This window comes from Schistocerca nitens, chromosome 1, assembly GCF_023898315.1.
Source record: "Schistocerca nitens isolate TAMUIC-IGC-003100 chromosome 1, iqSchNite1.1, whole genome shotgun sequence".
Lineage (NCBI taxonomy): Eukaryota > Metazoa > Arthropoda > Insecta > Orthoptera > Acrididae > Schistocerca > Schistocerca nitens.
The window spans coordinates 270263984-270285818 of record NC_064614.1 but is presented as its reverse complement, the minus strand read 5'-3'; the positions used below and the strand labels follow the sequence as shown (position 1 = coordinate 270285818).

Here is a 21835-nt window from a genome sequence, read left to right as displayed (position 1 = left end):
GGGTCCATGGATTCATGAGGTTGTCTTGTACCTGTACACATCCATCCGCTCGATACAATTTGAAACGAAACTCGTTCGACCAGCCAACATGTTTCCAGTCATCAACAGTTTATTGTCGTTGTCGATGCGGCCAGGCGAGGCGTAAAGCTTTGATTCGTGCAGTCACGAAAGCCCATATCGACGATGTTTCGTTGAATGGTTCTCACGCTGACACTTGTTGACGGCCCAGCATTGAAATCTGCAGCAATTTGTGGAAGGGTTGCACTTCTATCACAATGAACGATTCTCTTCCGATGTCGTTGGGCCTGTTCTTGCAGGATCTTTTTCTGGCCGCAGCGATGGCGGAGATTTGATGTTTTCCAGATTCCTCATATTCACGGTACAGTCGTGAAATTGTCATACGGGAAAATCCCCACTTCATCGCCACTTCAGAGATACTGTGTCCCATCGCTCGTGTGCCGACTATGACACCACCTTCAAACTCACTTAAATCTGACATTGTAGCAGCCGTAACCGATCTAACAACTGCGCCAGACACTTGCTGTATTATACAGCGCTGTGTCCTGCCCGTTTACGTATTTCTGTATTTGAATGCCCATGCCTGTAGCAGTTTCTTTGGTCCTGGGGGGAGGGGGGGGGTTATGTTCCAGTGGCATTGTGTCCTTCCTTTTCTCTCAAACTGCCATTATCTCCTTCGCTCTTTGTACACCTCAACCAGTGTCAACCAACTTCCAGTATTTATTATTTTTCCGTCTCTTATATATAAAACATTCTCGGTATTCTTGCCGCGTTAGTTCTGGATAAAATCTCGAGCTTTCGACGATTACCCCATCGTCATCGCCAGGAGCTGACTGTCTTCACTGCTGCTGTGGTAGCCTCTTTATAGCCCGTGGACGGCTTCTGATTGGTCGGCTTATGATTGGTCGGCGATTACGTACTGCTGTCGCAGACGGTGTCACTACGTGCGCCGGTGGCGCCACCGCTTCCGTTGGAACGTAAACCTTGGAAGGAACGTCTCTGCTGCTTCTCTGCATCAAGCCCTCGCTTCCATGCACAGCTCAGATGGTATGCGCTATCGCGGTTAAAGTTCTTTTGGCTCATTCTTATTTCAACAGCCTCCTTAATAACAGAATCCCAGTACGTGGAGGCATGGGACAGAATTTTAATTTCATCGAACAATATTTTATGTTTGTTCGTGAGGCTGTGTTCCGCAATTGCCGATTTCTCCAGTTCTCTATTTTTAATATGGCGTTGGTGTTCTGCACAGCGATCAGTAACGGTACGAATCGTCTGACCTATATAATTGCTTCCACACTCACAGGGTATATTATAAACTCCAGGGATCCGGAGGCCGAGATTGTCCTTAACAGAGCGCATCATCTCCTTAATTTTCTTAGGAGGACGAAAAATCGTTCTTATACCTCGTCTACGCAGGACTCTTCCTATTTTGCTGGAAATCGCGCCACAAAAAGGAAGAACCGCAATCTGTGTTTCATCCTGCGAGTGTGCAGTATTTTCACGTTTCCTTCTTTTGGAGAACGCTACCTGTATATCGCGTGTACCATAGCCATTCTTTCGGAACACGTACTTCAGATGGTTAATCTCGGACCTCAAGTGGTCCTCGTCAGAAACTGTTTTGGCTCTATATACCAACGTGTTCAAAACGGCTCTCTTCTGAGCAGGATGATGGAAACTTTGTGCACTCAGGTATAAATCGGTATGCGTAGGCTTACGGTATACAGAGTGGCCAAGACGCCCGTCCGCCTGTCGTTGTACTAAAACGTCTAAGAAAGGCAGTCTCCCTTCCTTCATCTCGACAGTGAACTGAATGTTCGAATGTATGCTGTTCATGTGTTCCATGAAGTGTTCGAGAGCTTCTGCGCCGTGTGGCCAGATCATAAATGTATCGTCAACGTAACGATAAAATAAGGATGGACGGAGGGGAGCCGAATAAGCACGTTCCTCAAAATTCTCCATAAAAAAGTTAGCCAAGGATGGAGACAATGGAGAGCCCATCGCCATACCATATGCCATTTCGCAAAATTTGTTACCATACAAGAAGTAGGTGGTCGTCATCACGTGCCGGAACAACTTTATAGTTTCAGGAGGAAAAAGACGCCATTTGAACCTTACACATTTCGAATCTCGATATTATTAGGTATCAAACCAAATATTTTAAGTGAAAACGTAAGAAATATATAGGATCTAAACGCGTTTTTCTGAAGGCTTACATAGTGACCAATTTTCCGCACCGAAACGTCTACTGTGCCTAGCCATCACAACAGGATCCCATCTTTGTTTTTCTAACTTCCGGGCACATTTTCTACGCGTCTTGACGCCCTAGTATCTGAAAGAATACTAAGAGGCTGCATCAGACCGTTTACGATCGGACTTTTGTATTAGTCCACTTATAACAGAGCAAAAAAAAAAAAAAAAAAGGTTGAAATGGCTCTGAGCACTATGGGACTTAACTTCTGAGGTCATCAGTCCCCTAGAACTTAGAACTACTTCAACCTAACTAACCTAACGACATCACACACATGCCCGAGGCAGGATTCGAACCTGCGACCGTAGCGGTCGCGCGGTTCCAGACTGTAGCGCCTAGAACCGCTCGGCAACTTGGGCCATCGCCACGACACACGGCAGGACGTTATTGTCTCAACAATGCTGTACCAGTGCCGACGCCATCTATTTACTGCTCTTTCTCGTCGGCATTGTTATTAAAATAGCATTGATAGTGTAGTGGACTGTTAAGGCAGCCAGTCCACAGTGAAGTAGCCAAAAGGGCACGCGTCAACTCACGCCGTCTGGCGTTAAGTCTGGAACAGGATACGTGATGAATGTGATAAAGAAAAGAACGTAGCTACCAAAACACTTAACTTTTATGACATCCTTTGGTATACAGCAATCTTGATGATACAAGTGAGACTCATTAAGATACATGCAATGGTACAAATGGCGCCTTGCTAGGTCGTAGCCATTAACTTAGCTGAAGGCTATTCTAACTGTCTCTCGGCAAATGAGAGAAAAGGCTTCGTCCGTATAGTCGCTAGCAACGTCGTCGTACAACTGGGGCGAGTGCTAGTACGTCTCTCGAGACCTGCCTTGTGGTGGCGCTCGGTCTGCGATCCTGACAGTGGCGACACGCGGGTCCGTCATGTACTAATGGACCGCGGCCGATTTAAGCTACCACCTAGCAAGTGTGGTGTCTGGCGGTGACACCACAGATAGCTTTTCCTATTTTCTATAATAACACAATATTTCAAACCAATGCAAATTTTACGAATAAAAATTACCCTCTTTCTAAAAAAAGTTTATTTAAAAGCGAAAAAAATTAGCACTGCTACAATGGCTAACTGGCATTCCGGTGTTCTCACTCTGTTATTAGCAAAGCCGTTGCTAGGCGTTTTGCCACCCCAGGCGAGAATTGAAAAATGACGCTCCCGCTTTTTCACTGACATCTGTTTCCCCAATATCTGCCCCTCCACCACTACCACCACCAACATCCAATGGCACAAAAATGCAAATCTCCTGTTACACTTTTAATCATTAAACTAAGGTGACCAGACGTCCTCATTTTTTGGATGCTTTGTCCTGAGTTCTTCTAAAACTGATTGAGGACAACAAATATCCTCGGTTGATTATTTTTTGTCCTCAATTTTCGAAATTTCTCAAAATAATTGGAAAAGGAAGAATATGATGAACATTTTAAACTAGAATTCAACTAAATATATCAGTGTAACTAAATTTGGCATCAATTTTTTTACTTTATTTTATTGCAAGAAAATGGACAATTAAACGTGATGTGAATGAATTTTTTCCTTGAACTTAGAAATTGTGCTGTACTGGTGACAGACATACCGAAGCATCAGACTAGATCATCTGGATATCCGTGGTGTTATTCAGTTTCTGTTTTAATTGAAATATTTCTGGACTGAGGATTAAGTCTTATGGTTTTCAGCATCCACACTCTTGCGATTTAATAAATAAAGCACGCCTTGTTTGCATTTACCAATGAGAGGTCTACAACTTTTTTCGTGTACAGGATCACAATGAAATTTCTGTACGAAATCAAAATGTAGCTTTGTTCTTATGTGCTGTCCCCTAGGAGTAACATTTAAAATTTGTCAGAAGCAATACTCTCAATGGTAGAACTTTATTCTTATTTTATACTTAATTCACATCAAGAGTATCACTTAGCTTGATCGTACGTTTACAAAACAATCATGATACAACTCATAAATTCTTTGCTAATCGTCGCCAACCCGGCGCCCGTGCTCCGCCCCAGCGCTTGACAGGGATGAATCGAGGTCATATTTGTTTCCGTTTCGTACTCAGTAGCGGCTGCTTTAGTTCTGAGATGGGTAGATGATGATGATGATGATGACGATGATGATGTTTAAAGGTTTGTGGGACGCTCAACTGCGCGGTTATCAGCCCCCGTACAAATTGCCAACCTTTGCTCACTCCAATCTCACCACTTTCATGAATGATGATGAAATGATGAGGACAACACAAACGCCCAGTCATCTCGAGGCAGGTGAAAATCCCTGACCTCGCCGGGAATCGAACCCAGAGAGATGGTGTTTACTTTTGTCAAAGTAAGTAAGAATTTATTAAGTAACTGTTCCATATGCTTTTGAAAAAAATTCGGTGTTTTGATTTTTCTACCTTTTTCATTTTTTCTCTTGATTTGCTCAATTTTTTCGCTGTTTGATTTGGACTTAATCTTTTTCCGTCCTTTGTAGCCCCTAAAATATTGTCGCCCTTGGCGGCCCCTAGACTTGCATAACGGTAGAAACGGACTTGATTATTAGTGAAAAATAAAAAAAAAACTGCTATAAGCGAGACCAAACGAATACCGAAAAATACCGATTATTCAGAACTAAAATACCGACATCGGTTTTAACCGGTCAGGTTTTCCCACCTCTATTCCCCACACAGCGAGCAACAATGCTAAACGATATGCTTTGCTCATAGCACGAATTGTAGCACTGCATTCGGCGTACAGCGAGCAACAATGTCGGAGGCGCTTCCCGCGGCTATTGGCGCAGATGCCGTTGGCGTGGACAGGCGGCGTCCCTGAGGCGACCAATAGGAGGCGGCGGGCACGGTTGGCAGCTGTGCCCGGTCGCCCACGGCGCAGTCGCAGTTCAGCGTCCGCGGTGGCCGGTCAGCGGGCCGGCGCGGCGCGCCAGTGGCGGCGGCAACAGGCACGGGCGGCCGCACCTGACGCACGTGAGTCGAGTCTAATTGGCTTTATTTGGCAATGACAGCTCGCTCTCCGCTTTGTCGCTTGGCGCCTCGAAACTGCCTGTTACACAGCTGTTAAAGCTCTCTTTTACATAAGGCGGATGTGTCTGTCACTGCTTCTGGACAAAAGGAACGTTACAGTATTTGCAGCATTGAAATAATTCCGCGCAAAGGAAGATAAAGCTGTTATCACCCCCGATATTTGTTTCAACACAATAGTGCCTTCTCAGGTATAGTTGTTTGGGGGAGAAAATGTCTCATATTATGCCACTGTCTTATTCCAACATATGAATGGGCTTACAAATCCAGTGACGAGATGTAAATGTAACCTAGTGTTGAACGTGGAATCAGAAGCAAGCTGCAGCTAGTATTTTCGTGTAACCAAAGCACTGCCAATGGGAAAGCCTTGTCAAGAAGATTAACATGTCACCATAAGGGAAATCCCAAGTTCGACCAGAAGTGCAACACGGTAATTTTAGTTGTTAAGATCAACACGAAGTCACTTATATACACAGCCACACATTTTAATATTAGATCTGTATTCAGCGATGGACTTGTATTTTTCCTAGTCAGTATAATCGAGTACATCGGAGTGTATAAGCTGTAAACTTCAAATGTCGTAGCTTTCAAATGACTGCGCTTACAGCATAACAGTTAGCATTGTTTGCTTTTAATTATATCAGCTCTGGTTTTGCTAGTATTCGTTCAAGAAATACAAATGCAGTGTAACATTATACCGCTAGAAGATACTGTTTACCTTTATATGTATGGGTACATAATTCCATGACGTTATTTAAATATATTTCCTCATCGTTAATCATTCAAAACGCTAGAGCATTGCGACTATTTTTATTAGCAGATAAGACTGCGAAAGGTCCAAAAGATCTTCAGCATTGAGCAGTACAGTTTTTTCCCATGTAAACCAAATATGCAAATGAATATTTTTACACCTATATTCCAGTGCATTTCGCCGTCTATATCGTACAGCAGTTCAAATATTGATTGTTCAGGGGTCACGAATAATGCCGTAAAAAAAAATTAAAAAAGTGATGGTATTATGTAATGGTGCTGCCATATGTCAGAAACCTTTACGAACTATTTCGTAATGTATATACACGTACTTATATTGTAGCTGCGTGATATTCTCTCGTCAGGCTGCCTTGAAGTCAAGAGTTCAATCGTGCTAGTGACGTTATGTTTATAGCAGGGGTGTCAAACCCGCGGGCCGCGCATGGCCCAAAACAAGTTTCAGTGCGGCCCAAGAAGTGAGGATGTATCACATGATCAGTGAAAAACAAATCCATTAAATTCCATTTATGTGAAGTTACGAGAAGTTGAATATTTTCAATTTGAAACTCCCGCCACACGATGCTCTTATCTAATTTTTTTCTCTCATCGGTTATTGTTACTGTTAAGTATATTACGTGCGGCCCAAAACTCTCGTCTTCTTGCAGTGTGGCCCAGGTAAGTTAAAAGGTTGGTCACCCCTAGTTTACAGTCTACGAGTTTTTGTGTTTTGTTTTGCGATGATCGAAATCTGCTCTGAAAAACTATTTGTGTCATAAATGATCTATCCAGTTCCGTTACAACAATGAAATCTGTGGAGCTACTTCAACAACTATGCTGTCCTTTCTCATTTTCTATTTTGAGACAAAAAATTTTGTGATTGCAAACCACTATGTTCAGATAGATCCCAAGCAAGCGTTCTAAGCCAGCTTCACCTATGTGCCTTGACCCCACGAACAAATGTGGCATACCAAGACCAAATACCAGCTGTATCATACGATGTATTGGGTTGGTGCGTTTAAGTTCGTAGCGTTTTTCCATAAGTTTAATAAACACAACAGATACACATAACACAGACTTGAGTCATCAATAATATATCCTCCTTCACTATTTACAACAGTCTGCCAACGCTGGGGTAACTTTCCGATGACTGTAGAAATCACGCGGTTTTGAGGCGAAGAGCTCTTCGGGCAATGTTCGGAACGCGTTTTCATCCGGAAAGGAAGTTCCTTGAAGTTTGTTCGATAGAGAGGTGTAAATCTGACAGTGCACGATTAGGTGAATAAGGTGGGTCCGGAATGACTTACCAACCCAACTTCTGTATATTGGTTTTTGTCAGTTATCAGAATGCGGACGGAGTTATCGTGGAGTAGCAGCACCTCATGCAGTCTTCCTGAACGTTCTTGGACTTGTAACACGCCCTTTTATTTTTCCACTCGTTCGGGATCTGAATAGCAGCCCAAATTTAGATAACTGATTAATGTGACTGTGTACCTAATGGGCTGGCAATCGGATTGGACTGCTCAGGGGATGTTACATTCCTTATTGTCCTTCACAAATACTGTAATACGTACTGTTTGGTGGTAAGAAGGACACAACACAGTTTCACAAACAAGATCTATATTCTTAGCAAAAGCACAAAATAAGGAGACAGCCACTGCCTTCGTCAATACACTGTTAATGATGGCTAATCTCAGCACAGGTTTCTTTAGTTATTCTTAATCGTCACACGCAACATCCAATCACTGTAATCCAAATAATGCCGGCGCGGTAGACGCGGAAGTTCAATAACGGCACTTAATATCACTGAAAACACTCTGTAATAAAACTTTCTCACTTTCCCGTATAATACTAACACAAAGGGTTTAAACCACGGCGCTGGCCACTCCCTTTGCCGGTAATTTGCATTAATTCAACTGCTGGCTTCTGCACAGCTCTGCCCGCCTCGCGGGAACCTACCACACCCTGACTTCAGCACATCTCAACACTAACTGCTCTCCGCCCAGTTCTTCCCGCCTCGCGGGAATCTACCCAAGCAGCACTCGGCACTCCGGTGAATCCCCTCTAGCTCTCGCGCCCTGCACACACTACTCGATAGTTGCCCTGTCGACCTGTGTGAGCGCAAACTTAGCAGTAAGGGCCTGCGGACCCCTTACAGACTGCATCCGCAAGATGTCTCAGTTGTTCACAGTAAAAGTCAGAAGGGATGGTTACATCACGGGGTAACAATTCGTAGTACACCACACTGTCGCCGTTCCATCAGAATGTGTAACATTTATCTGTTGTGGACGCACGCAGGTCCTTTGTTCGGGGAGTTGCTGCTTTGTTTGGGCTCAGCCATTCCCGTCTCTTATTTTAGCATAAATACACCATTTCTCGTCACCAGTACAGGATAGGAGTGGTCGGCGTTGTTCACGAGCCAATTGATGACGAGCAAGAGCAGAGATGCACACATGGCCACCAGCTCATTTTTATAATTTTGGCTTAGAGCATGCAGTACCCACTCACTTTTGATCCAACCCCATTGCATGGAAATGTCACACGGTGTTGGAGTGATGACAGTTCAACCCCATTTGCCAGTTCTCGAGTACACGACGTGGATCATTTTGGATTAAAGCGTTTAAACGATTTTCATCAAACCCTGAAGGTCTTCTGAACGTGGAGAGTCACTAATGTAAAACGATCCTCCCTAAATCAAGAAAAACATTTTCTTGCAATGCTCTGTTCAGTGGCAATATCCCCATACACGGTGCAAATGTTTCTGGCTGCCTCCACAGCTGTCTCTTCTATAGAACTCACACAGAAGAATATGCCGGAAATGTTCCGATTTCTTCACTTGGTACTCTATTTTCTAGCGTCCACAGCTCAACCTACTATCTCCACCTGACAAAATTACAATATGTAAACTCAAATAGCAACAGTGAACTACAAATAAGATATGACAGTCGATAAATAAACCCACAGCAGCGGAGTACTAACATGCAAAACAAAAACGCCACGAACTTATGCACCACCCAATAATATTGCCCATGTATGAAAGCGCAACAAAAACTGAGGTAAGTTGTATCAGTGCCAAAGAAGCCAGCTTTACTTTACTTTAAACGCAAAAGACTATGCGGAAGTGTTTGCCAGCAGACACAAAAATTTAATTTTAAATGGCGTTACCATGTAGCTAAATTAGATGATAACCTACAGGTACCGAAGCGAAACTTAAGCTGTTGTAACAATTTGAAAAGAAGTTCTGTAACTGTGTTACTGCTGCAATTCATACAATACTGCATATCTGTTATGGACTCAAAAAGAGCTTAAAGTAGGGTGAAAATATCAAATATCAAAAATCTGTATAAAGTAAAAATAAATACACTCCTGGAAATTGAAATAAGAACACCGTGAATTCATTGTCCCAGGAAGGGGAAACTTTATTGACACATTCCTGAGGTCAGATACATCACATGGTCACACTGACAGAACCACAGGCACATAGACACAGGCAACAGAGCATGCACAATGTCGGCACTAGTACAGTGTATATCCACCTTTCGCAGCAATGCAGGCTGCTATTCTCCCATGGAGACGATCGTAGAGATGCTGGATGTAGTCCTGTGGAACGGCTTGCCATGCCATTTCCACCTGGCGCCTCAGTTGGACCAGCGTTCGTGCCGGACGTGCAGACCGCGTGAGACGACGCTTCATCCAGTCCCAAACATGCTCAATGGGGGACAGATCCGGAGATCTTGCTGGCCAGGGTAGTTGACTTACACCTTCTAGAGCACGTTGGGTGGCACGGGATACATGCGGACGTGCATTGTCCTGTTGGAACAGCAAGTTCCCTTGCCGGTCTAGGAATGGTAGAACGATGGGTTCGATGACGGTTTGGATGTACCGTGCACTATTCAGTGTCCCCTCGACGATCACCAGTGGTGTACGGCCAGTGTAGGAGATCGCTCCCCACACCATGATGCCGGGTGTTGGCCCTGTGTGCCTCGGTCGTATGCAGTCCTGATTGTGGCGCTCACCTGCACGGCGCCAAACACGCATACGACCATCATTGGCACCAAGGCAGAAGCGACTCTCATCGCTGAAGACGACACGTCTCCATTCGTCCCTCTATTCACGCCTGTGGCGACACCACTGGAGGCGGGCTGCACGATGTTGGGGCGTGAGCGGAAGACGGCCTAACGGTGTGCGGGATCGTAGCCCAGCTTCATGGAGACGGTTGCGAATGGTCCTCGCCGATACGCCAGGAGCAACAGTGTCCCTAATTTGCTGGGAAGTGGCGGTGCGGTCCCCTACGGCACTGCGTAGGATCCTACGGTCTTGGCGTGCATCCGTGCGTCGCTGCGGTCCGGTCCCAGGTCGACGGGCACGTGCACCTTCCGCCGACCACTGGCGACAACATCGATGTACTGTGGAGACCTCACGCCCCACGTGTTGAGCAATTCGGCGGTACGTCCACCCGGCCTCCCGCATGCCCACTATACGCCCTCGCTCAAAGTCCGTCAACTGCACATACGGTTCACGTCCACGCTGTCGCGGCATGCTACCAGTGTTAAAGACTGCGATGGAGCTCCGTATGCCACGGCAAACTGGCTGACACTGACGGCGGCGGTGCACAAATGCTGCGCAGCTAGCGCCATTCGACGGCCAACACCGCGGTTCCTGGTGTGTCCGCTGTGCCGTGCGTGTGATCATTGCTTGTACAGCCCTCTCGCAGTGTCCGGAGCAAGTATGGTGGGTCTGACACACCGGTGTCAATGTGTTCTTTTTTCCATTTCCAGGAGTGTATATGCTGATGAACCGAAATATTATTACTACCTGCTAACATGTTGGCTCGCCTTCGGAACGGCTGCTCGAAACATGCACTGCATAAAGACACAATCCGGTGGGAGCAATATCATGTTTTGGGGAACGTTCACCTGGGCTTCCATGGGGCCAGTAGTGGTAATCGAAAACATCATGGGAGCTGTGGACTACGTGAGCATCACTGCGGACCACTTGCGTCTCTGCGTGCGTGATATCTTGCCCGAAGGCGATGTCTTCTGCCAACAGGAAAAGTGTCAGTAGCCAGAATCGTGCTACAGTGGTTTGAGGAACACGATAGCGAACTCACGTTGGTGTCTCGTCCACAAAATTCATCTGATACTGGATTCTATGGAAGACGTAGGACGCTATGAGCACCAGCTCGGCGCACACAAACCAGTGGCCATAATTTACGGGAAATGCGTGATCTGTGCATAGACTCCTGGTCACACATACCTACCCGAAACTTAGCAAGGACTTGTCGAATCCGTGCAATGCAGAATACCTTCCGTATTACGCTCCAAAGGTGGACCAGCACGCTATTAAGGTACGTGCGATGGAAACGGATTTGTTCCCTTTCGCTCTTGCAGTTACTTTCAGTTACACTTTCTTGGGCCCATGTCCGCGATATAGAATTAACAATTTCCTTTACCGTCAGCTACTCTCAGCCCTGTTATCATTTTTGTCACAGAAAATCCCAGACCCTTGTGCACAACTAGATCTAGACATTTTCTAGCAATAATAGCAAACTCTTCTTTACTCACGATCAAGCTGAACGAATGAATTTGGAATTCAAAAGGCACTTGGATAAGGTTCCAAGGTACAGAATTCATGTAACTGTTTTTGCGTTTCATTCTGCGTTTACCTCACTTCAGTAAGTTTCTGAGGTTGGCTAATCGGCCTGATGTGAAAGTGTGCCATTTGGACCCTTCGCGACATACCTGGGAATCTGTTCTTCAACAATTTGGTCGGGGAAGACAGCAAGCTGACTCTCTGCAATGCCGATAAAAAGAACCCCTCAAGAACTTTGTTAAGTGGCACCGGGATATACGAGGGCGATTTCACAAGTGTGGTAAAAAAGCAAGACAAAAATTAGTTCTGTCAACAACTCACCTTAGTTCTCAACATGTCTCCTTTGAAGGATGTGCACTTGGTCCAGCGATCCTCCAGAGTTTTCATCCAATCGGAAATATAGGTTCTGTCAAGCTCTGCAAAATACTCTTGGACTGCAACTATCACTTCCCCATCTGATGAAAATTTCTTCCCAGTAGGCCAAAGTCTCAAGTTAGGGAACGGGAAGCAGTCACTTGGGGCTAAGTTTGGTGAGTAGGGCGGATCAAAGCCCAATTAATGCACTTTCGTCATTGTTATCGCTAATGTGGGGTATGGTGTATTATTCTGGTGAAAGAGCACTTTTTTGTGTTCCAAGCTTGATTTTTTGTTTCAGGCGACACAGGTTTCCAAAGATTCTACAACGAGGCGTAATAGTGTGCAGTTATGGATCTTCCTTTTCGAAGTAATCTATGAGGATTATGCATTGTGAATCCCAAAAAGACTATGACGATCACCTTACCAGCTGACTAAATAGTGTCGCATTTTGGGTGCACTTTCACCAGCCTTTGTCCATTGTTTTGATTGCCTTTTGACTCGAGTGTGTAATAATGGAGTCAGGTTTCATCAACAGTAACAAATCGGCGCAAAACGTCTTGCGGATTGCGACTGAACATCGCCAGAAATTGCGTTGAAGTGTTGTGCCGAACGCGCTTTTGGTCGACTGTGAGCAATCGCAGACTCACACACAGCCTCTTCATAGCCAGTTCTCCGTGCAGGATATAATGCGCCCGCTCAGTTGAGATGCCTACGGTCTCAGAAATTTTGCGAATTTTTATGCGGTCTCCTTGCAGTACCACATCATGGATTTTTGTCAATGGTTTCCTTTGTGGTGCCCTCAATCGGACGGCTGGAAAGCGCTTCGTCTTCCTGTTTGTTCGACTACGTTTAAATTTATTAATCCAAAAGTAAATCGTCTTCGGCGATGGTGCTGAGTCCCCGTGAACGCCATCCAGCTCTGTTTTGGTTTGTGCAGCAATCCAACCCTTGAAATAAAATGTTTAATAACAGCACGAAATTCAGTTTTCTCCATTTTCAGTTGGACTCGACACACTGACCAAATCAGACGGCCGTCAACAATGAACTATACGTTGTTCGTTATTGAAATTCCTCATACAATCCTTGGAGCAATCAAGCCTACCAACCGTGAAGGCTCGACAAAAATGTTCCATTCTTTCGTGGAAATGTAACAGAATTATCAAACCACCCTCGTTATGTGTGCATCCTGTGAGGTTGTAGTGTAAGTGATTCATTTCCCACTGTCATCGGCGATCAGATGTCACTCAGGAGGCCTGTATGTGCACCCTCTGTTTTGATTCAAAAAAATATTCTAGTATGTGTGAAATCTATGGGACTTAACTGCTAAGGTCATCAGTACCTAAGCTTACACACTACTTAACCTAAATTATCCTAAGGACAAGCACACACACCCATGCCCGATGGAGGACTCGAACCTCCACTGGGACTGTTTTGATTCTGCGGGCAGTAAATGTGTTGAATTTTTGTTTTGTTTTGTTTTCAGTTTTCGTTTTAGGATATAAGCACACGTCCCTCCGACACGTATATGCTCCTGCTGAACAAGTGGTTCAAATGGCTCTGAGCACTATGGGACTTAACTTCTGAGGTCATCAGTCCCCTAGAACTTAGAACTACTTCAACCTAACTAACCTAAGGACATCACACACATGCATGCCCGAGGCAGGATTCGAACCTGCGACCGTAGCGGTCGCACTGTTCCAGACTGTAGCGCCTAGAACCGCTCGGCCACTCCGGCCGGCCCTGCTGAAGAGCTTCAGCCATTTGAAGGGGGTCGCAATGTGGAAAGCTCGATGGATGTATTGCTGCATATGTTAGGCACAGTGTATCGGAGGTGTGCCGATGCTTTCAACAGTGGTCTGTGGAACTCCCACACCTGCATATCAGGTTCTGGATGTCCGCGCAGTACAGACGCACTTCAAGATCGATGCATTGTGTGAGCAGCGGTGGCCGACGAGACATCATGCAGGGGCGAAGTCTGCCCACGTGTTGCAACTACTGTATCATCAGGGACCATTGGGAACCGTCTGCTAGCGGCTAGACTAAGAGCACATGTCGATGAGACTAGACTACTGCTGACACCACGACACTGCCAATCATGGCTGTTTCGGTGTCGACTAGAGTGTGGAATGGCGCTGTGTTGTCTTCAGAGATGAGAGCAGATTCTTTCTATGTGCGATTGATGGACATACACATGTATGGCGTAGAGTTTGTGAGCTGCCTAGTCCAAAGTGCATTCGCAACGACACATAGGTCCCGTCCCAGCCATTATGTTGTGTGTGTGTGTGTGTGTGTGTGTGTGTGTGTGTGTGTGTGTGTGTGTGTGAGGGAGGAGCATCAGTTACAGCTTGCTGTCAGATTTGATGTTTCTGCAGACTAAAGTAACCAGTGCCACTACAATGCACAGGCTGTTATACCCGCGCTACTGCCATTTTTTCGACAGGTAGGTGATGCGCTTGATCAGCAGGCCAGTACACGTCCACGTACGGCTGCTGTTACGCAACGCACTCTCCATAGTGTATAACAACGTTACTGGCCATCAAGATCATCAGACGTATCACCAACTGAACACGTATGGGACAAACTGAGGGTGGACCCTATTCGTTCTCTACATCCTGCAAGAGCGATTGTCGAATTGCAGCAAAAGACGCAAGATGCTTAGGACAGTCTCTCGCATGAGGCCATTCAGCACGTTTATGATCGTTTGCATGCGAGCGTACACGCCTGCGTTGCCGCCAGAGAGGTGGAGTGAGGAGGGAATTGGTATACTGTGTACTGATGCTGCTGTTTGGACACTCTTTACTGTGGCTTGCGTGTTTCATTTGGTCTGAATTTGTTATCATATACTACAGTAAAGACTACCAGTCACCTCACTTTTCAATAAAATGACCTTGTCCTTGCAGGTGTTGAATTTTTTGTTTTCGGCAGTGTATTTTATGTGCTGCCTTCTAGCCTGCACCTTTGGAAGTTTATGAGCCATGTCCTTACTTGTAAAAGCTCCCACTAATTCATGGTAAACCCTAAAGTCTTACCGGGGCGCTCAGTTATAGGATGGAATAAGCTCAGCCGTCTGATAAGAACAGTGGATAAAAATTATTCATCCCCAGAAGACACCAGGCTAATACCGTATAACACCGCGTTTAGCCTTGTTACTGGTCTCAGTTCGGCGAGTGAGATAGGCGATAAGTTTCTTCAGATGTGCCACATCCAGCTGAAGCCGATAATTGATTATTAGATCTCGTAGACCTGGATTCTAACGCACATCTGTGCGGTGGCGCTCGTCCCTGAGATAAGCCAGTTCGAATGCTGGTCGTGGATGAAATTTGTCGCTGCCAAATTTGGTCGGCAAAGTGAGAAGGGCTGTGGCCTAATGTTTATGATCATCCAACTTTGCTGCACCGTCCTGGATTAAATTCCAAACATCTCCACAGTGTCTCATGAACTGACGACATTTGACTCTGTTGATGGTGATGAGTCGGATGGGAAAGTTAAGACCTGCCGGGCCCCCTTGGTGCTAATCGAGAGGAGTAGGTTATGTGCCGGCAACGCGTTTCACTCACTCTCTCTCTCCTTCATCCAGCCCTGTATTGTACAAGCACGCAACACAGTCCACCCCACGACACAGATACACACGTGACACTATGTTACAGGTCGGAGGAAGGCAACAGCAAGCCACCTCCACTACGATATTGTCATGAGCAGCAGTGCAAGATTCCTGCGTCTGCTCCCACAAGAGATCTCGTAGAGGTACCAAATTGCGGGAATGTTGTAATTACGTTTTATCTGCTGTTCCAAATAGTGCCAGACATTTGTTGTAGGACTAAGACAGGGTGACTTACTGGGTCAGTGGAAGTACGATAGGTTGCCTGAATGTTCGTCAAACCCGGAACGTATGCTTTTCGCCCTGCGAACATGGCCATTGTCGTCTTGAAAAACGGAAGTGACCACAGCGTACTTATCACGAAGTTATGGTAGAAAGGCCAACATTTGGTCGTAGGGAATATTGAAATAAACGTCCCGGTTCATTTTAACGGTAACCTGAATGAGTGGACCCAAATAATGGTATGAAAAACACAGAACCACCTCCAGCCTGAAGTACACTTTTCACACATTTCGGGCTAAACGCCTCATTGGGCCACTGATGCATTCAGCGTCTTGCGACATTGGATAGGAGGCAAAACAGCGACTCGTCGGACCACACTATACGCCTCAAGTTATCTACAGTGAAAATTCCATATTGTTTGGCCCTTGAAGACATACTGCTGTGAGCAATGGCCTTTTGCGAGGTACCCGGCCAAAAATGTTCATTTCACTGTTCCTATCGCAGTGTTCGCTCGAAAACTGTCTGAGACAAACCCTGCATTCACTGACAGCAGCTATTCCTGTCGTGGTTGAAGCTCATTCTCACTGACAAGGTGTGATCACTTCTCCGTTCCCTGTGGCTGTGATACGATATTTGCGGCCACAGTTCTTCCAACGCTGCACTTGGCTGTGAGTGGCGCACCATTCCTTGTGCACACCTTGCACAGCCCATGTTGAGATACGAAACAAAAAGGGACAAATTCATTCACGAAGTAGTCATTGATACGTCGAAACATGTTAGCTCCTTTCTGAAACGTCGAGCTGACATACTTTCTGATTCCATACGACTGACTGACAGATAATCTTCACTTCGCTGCCATGGCTTAGGTCATCAGGGGAGAGGTACTTGTCTGCCTCGTATCGTACCGATGGTTGTAATTAAAGTGCAGCTACTCTCAGAGGTCTAGTGCGGGCTGTAACTATCGTATGGATGTGAAACTTGTTAGATATTCTAATGCACTAACGTGTAACCGATTTACGCTGGTAAAAAATTAGTTCCAGTTTTGGCCACCAGGTGCTGTCTGGCACTATCAGTGCAAGAAAGACATACAATAATGTTTCCATATGTAATGGTTTAGAAATAGGACATCAGCAGAAAAGGTGAAACACGTGAGAAGGGCATAATGTTTTTTTTATTATTAAGTGCTGCTTTCACAAGTTGTTCGATATGAGCATTGGAGACGTCTACGAGATGTTTTACAGCGCCATATTTGCACCTGGTGGCCAAAATTGGAACTAATTTTTTTCAATGTAATTCGGTTTCGCATTGACACATTAGCAGTCTACCAATTCATCAAAGGACGCGTGTCCTCCTCGGTGAATTCTACACACTTGGCGCTGCCCTGCTACCCATCAGAGAATTCCATGTCCTCGCAGCTAGAAACTCGAACTGAACCCTCAAAACGTGAAATCAAGTGCTGCTGACAAGAATGCTTTCTCTGGTGGTCATGAGCGAAACCTCTTTAAAGTCATCAGCGTCTCTACAGATTTGTTGCCATTATCTAATCATTTCATCTCTACATATCTCTACTACATTCAACATCCTTGATAATGTGTTTTGGATATTCTACTAGTAATGCATCAGCTGATTTTTCCCTCTACTTCTCAAATGTCCCTTTTTTGCTAATGTATTTCATTTAACTCCCCTTTTCTTTCTGACACTTTCACTGCGCTTGAGTCTTTCCACTTGATTTTTAAATAGCAGCATCATATTGCAAGTTCTTTAAATTTCTTCTTTACTTTTTTTTCTTTACATCTACATTTCACGTTCACAAGATGTGAATACAGATGTTATCGGAACTTCTTAATCCCATGTCTATTTGATTCAAGTAGCACTCTTTTTAAGTATCTTGAGATTTTCTAGTTTGTTTTTAGCCTAGATTTTGTAATATGGAATGTGTCAATTCTGTTTGGCCATACACTGGAGATGAGTTACAACCCAGTCGTACATCCTTCTTAATACAGACTTATAACGAATTAGAAAACAAGAATGCAAATAAGCTATTATAACAGCATAGTGAACCAATTATTGTAAACAAGCTAGACACGAAAACTGCATCCACCACAATAGTACAAGTTTATATGCCTCGTAGTTGATGATGAGTTTACAACAATAAAGATAAAAGGAATTCTTCGGATCGTTAAGAGAAACTAAAATTTATTTGTGATAGGGGACTGAAATTCAATAGTAGGGAGAGGAAGCTAAGAAAAAGTAATAGAAGAAGATGGACTGGGGGAAAGTAATGAAAAGGAAGCTGTCTGGTGGAATGTGACATAGAGCACAATCATTGCTACCACTTAGTTTAACGATGATGAAAGTAGGTTGTATATGGGGAAGACACGTGGAAACACCAGAAACTTTCAGATAGATTACCTAATGGTAACACAAAAGTTTAGAAACCAAATTATAATCTGCAAAACATTTCCAGAGGCAGAAGTGGACTCTGAGAATAATTGATTGGTTGTGAACTACAGATTAAAACTGAAAATTTGATTTGCAGAAATGTAGAAAATCAAGGAAATGGGATCTGGGAATCTGAAAGAACCAGGGGTTGTTGAGAGTTCTGTAGGGATCATTTGGCAACAATTAACTGAAACAAAATAAAGGAATACAATAGAAGATGAATGGGTAGCTTTGAGAGAAGAAATAGTGAGGCAGAAGAGGAGCAAATAGGCAAACAATCCTTGGATAACACAGGAGATACTAAATTTAACAGATAAAGGAGACAATATAAAAATGCAGCAGAAAGACTTTAGAAACCAAAAAAATAATATTGATGAGAAAGTGCAAAATGGCAAAGCAAGAAAGAATCGTATGGCTTGGAGACCCCGAGTGGTAGATTCAGCCGCCCGATCGGAAAGGACTTTCTTCCTCCGCGCTCAAGGGCCGCTTTGCTGGCTTTGCGTCAACACTGTCACATGTCCTCACGACTTGGACGAGGTTTGGAACTTAATCCACGAAATCGGCACAAAGTCTGGTGATCAGGCACGACCTCTCCGCCCCTTGCCGGCTAATTTTTTTGGAAATTTGTGGTAAGTTTCTATGGGACCAAACTGCTGAGATCATCGGTCTCTGGGCCTACACACTACTTAATCTATCTTAAACTAATTTATGCTAAGAACAACACACACAACCAAGCCCGAGGGAGGACTCTAACCTTGACGGGGGGAGGGGGGGAGGTGACGCGCGAACCGTGCAAGGTACCCAAGACCACGCGGGAGCAGCCAAATACTGGCGGAGAAAATTTCTACCGCCGCCAGGATTCTAACCGGCTTCCTCCGAGCTGAGCGCCACTCCGTGGGCTTATGTTAGTGACCTCAGTAAGGTGTCGGAGGAGGACAGTGAAGCGAAAACGGAATTGCTAATTAGCATGGTATTTGAGCGCACTATCTGCGTCTGACAAATACTCGTATCTTTGTCCCATTGGACCTTGGTATTATTTGTGTGAAACAATGGATGGATAATCAATATGAGAAACAGGTGCCTAATAACAGCAAATTAACACTCACAGAGGCGCTGTGATATTTTGACTAGTACAGAAACAAAATATTGCGTTGGCTTGGTTCGCTGGCCAAAGTTCCAGGACCAAATACGTTATATGGACATGAGATCAGAAACGCTTCATGCCCATCTCAGAACTAATTTTCCACAACTTTTCATAGCGCATTAGTTGTGGGAAACACGTAGTAACAGAAGGGGCTAACATAATGTACCACCATCCCTATGTCCATATGTTGTTGTTGTTGTTGTGGTCTTCAGTCCTGAGACTGGTTTGATGCAGCTCTCCATGCTACTCTATCCTGTGCAAGCTTCTTCATCTCCCAGTACCTACTGCAACCTACATCCTTCTGAATCAGCTTAGTGTATTGATCTCTTGGTCTCCCTCTACGATTTTTACCCTCCACGCTGCCCTCCAATGCTAAATTTGTGATCCCTTGATGCCTCAAAACATGTCCTACCAACCGATCCCCTCTTCTAGTCAAGTTGTGCCACAAACTTCTCTTCTCCCCAATCCTATTCAATACCTCCTCATTAGTTACGTGATCTACCCACCTTATCTTCAGCATTCTTCTGTAGCACCACATTTCGAAAGCTTCTATTCTCTTCTTGTCCAAACTGGTTATCGTCCATGTTTCACTTTCATACATGGCTACACTCCATACAAATACTTTCAGAAACGACTTCCTGACACTTAAATCTATACTCGATGTTAACAAATTTCTCTTCTTCAGAAACGATTTCCTTGCCATTGCCAGTCTACATTTTATATCCTCTCTACTTCGACCATCATCAGTTATTTTACTCCCTAAATAGCAAAACTCCTTTACTACTTTAAGTGTCTCATTTCCTAATCTAATCCCCTCAGCATCACCCGATTTAATTTGACTACATTCCATTATCCTCGTTTTGTTTTTGTTGATGTTCATCTTATATCCTCCTTTCAAGACACTGTCCATTCCGTTCAACTGCTCTTCCAAGTCCTTTGCTGTCTCTGACAGAATTACAATGTCATCGGCGAACCTCAAAGTTTTTACTTCTTCTCCATGAATTTTAATACCTACTCCGAATTTTTCTTTTGTTTCCTTTACTGCTTGCTCAATAAACAGACTGAATAACATCGGGGAGAGGCTACAACCCTGTCTCACTCCTTTCCCAACCACTGCTTCCCTTTCATGCCCCTCGACTCTTATAACTGCCATCTGGTTTCTGTACAAATTGTAAATAGCCTTTCGCTCTTTGTATTTTACCCCTGCCACCTTCAGAATTTGAAAGAGAGTACTCCAATTAACGTTGTCAAAAGCTTTCTCTAAGTCTACAAATGCTAGAAACGTAGGTTTGCCTTTCCTTAATCTTTCTTCTAAGATAAGTCGTAAGGTTAGTATTGCCTCACGTGTTCCAACATTTCTACGGAATCCAAACTGATCTTCCCCGACGTCCGCTTCTACCAGTTTTTCCATTCGTCTGTAAAGAATTCGCGTTAGTATTTTGCAGCTGTGACTTATTAAACTGATAGTTCGGTAATTTTCACATCTGTCAACACCTGCTTTCTTTGGGATTGGAATTATTATATTCTTCTTGCGGTCTGTGGGTATTTCGCCTGTCTCATACATCTTGCTCACCAGATGTTAGAGTTTTTTCATGACTGGCTCTCCCAAGGCCATCAGTAGATCTAATGGAATGTTGTCTACTCCCGGGGCCTTGCTTCGACTCAGGTCTTTCAGTGCTCTGTCAAACTCTTCACGCAGTATCTTATCTCCCATTTCATCTTCATCTACATCCTCTTCCATTTCCATAATACTGTCCTCAAGTACATCGCCCTTGTATAAACCCTCTATATACTCCTTCCACCTTTCTGCCTTCCCTTCTTTGCTTAGAACTGGGTTGCCATCTGAGCTCTTGATATTCATACAAGTGGTTCTCTTCTCTCCAAAGGTCTCTTTAATTTTCCTGTAGGCAGTATCTATCTTAGCCCTAGTGAGACAAGCCTCTACATCCTTACATTTGTCCTCTAGCCATCCCTGCTTAGCCATTTTGCACTTTCTGTTGATCTCATTTTTGAGACGTTTGTATTCCCTTTTGCCTGCTTCATTTACTGCATGTTTATATTTTCTCCTTTCATCAATTAAATTCAATATTTCTTCTGTTACCCAAGGATTTCTATTAGCCCTCGTCTTTTTACCTACTTGATCCTCTGCTGCCTTCACTACTTCATCCCTCAGAGCTACCCATTCTTCTTCTACTGTATTTCTTTCCCCCATTCCTGTCAATTGTTCCCTTATGCTCTCCCTGAAACTCTCTACAACCTCTGGTTCTTTCAGTTTATCCAGGTCCCATCTCCTTAAATTCCCACCTTTTTGCAGTTTCTTCAGTTTCAATCTGCAGTTCATAACCAATAGATTGTGGTCAGAATCCACATCTGCCCCTGGAAATGTCTTACAATTTAAAACCTGGTTCCTAAATCTCTGTCTTACCATTATATAATCTATC

At 44.4% G+C, this 21835-nt stretch overlaps 1 long non-coding RNA gene across 1 annotated transcript in view; it reads left to right on the top strand.

Moving 5' to 3' along the window:
- The first annotated feature begins 5158 nt into the window (after positions 1–5158).
- The window catches only part of LOC126235461 (uncharacterized), a 230261-nt gene continuing 213584 nt past the window's right edge, over positions 5159–21835 (top strand). Inside the window, exon 1 of the long non-coding RNA XR_007544794.1 lies at positions 5159–5238. This is a non-coding gene — a long non-coding RNA (uncharacterized LOC126235461). The remainder of the gene's footprint in view (positions 5239–21835) is intronic.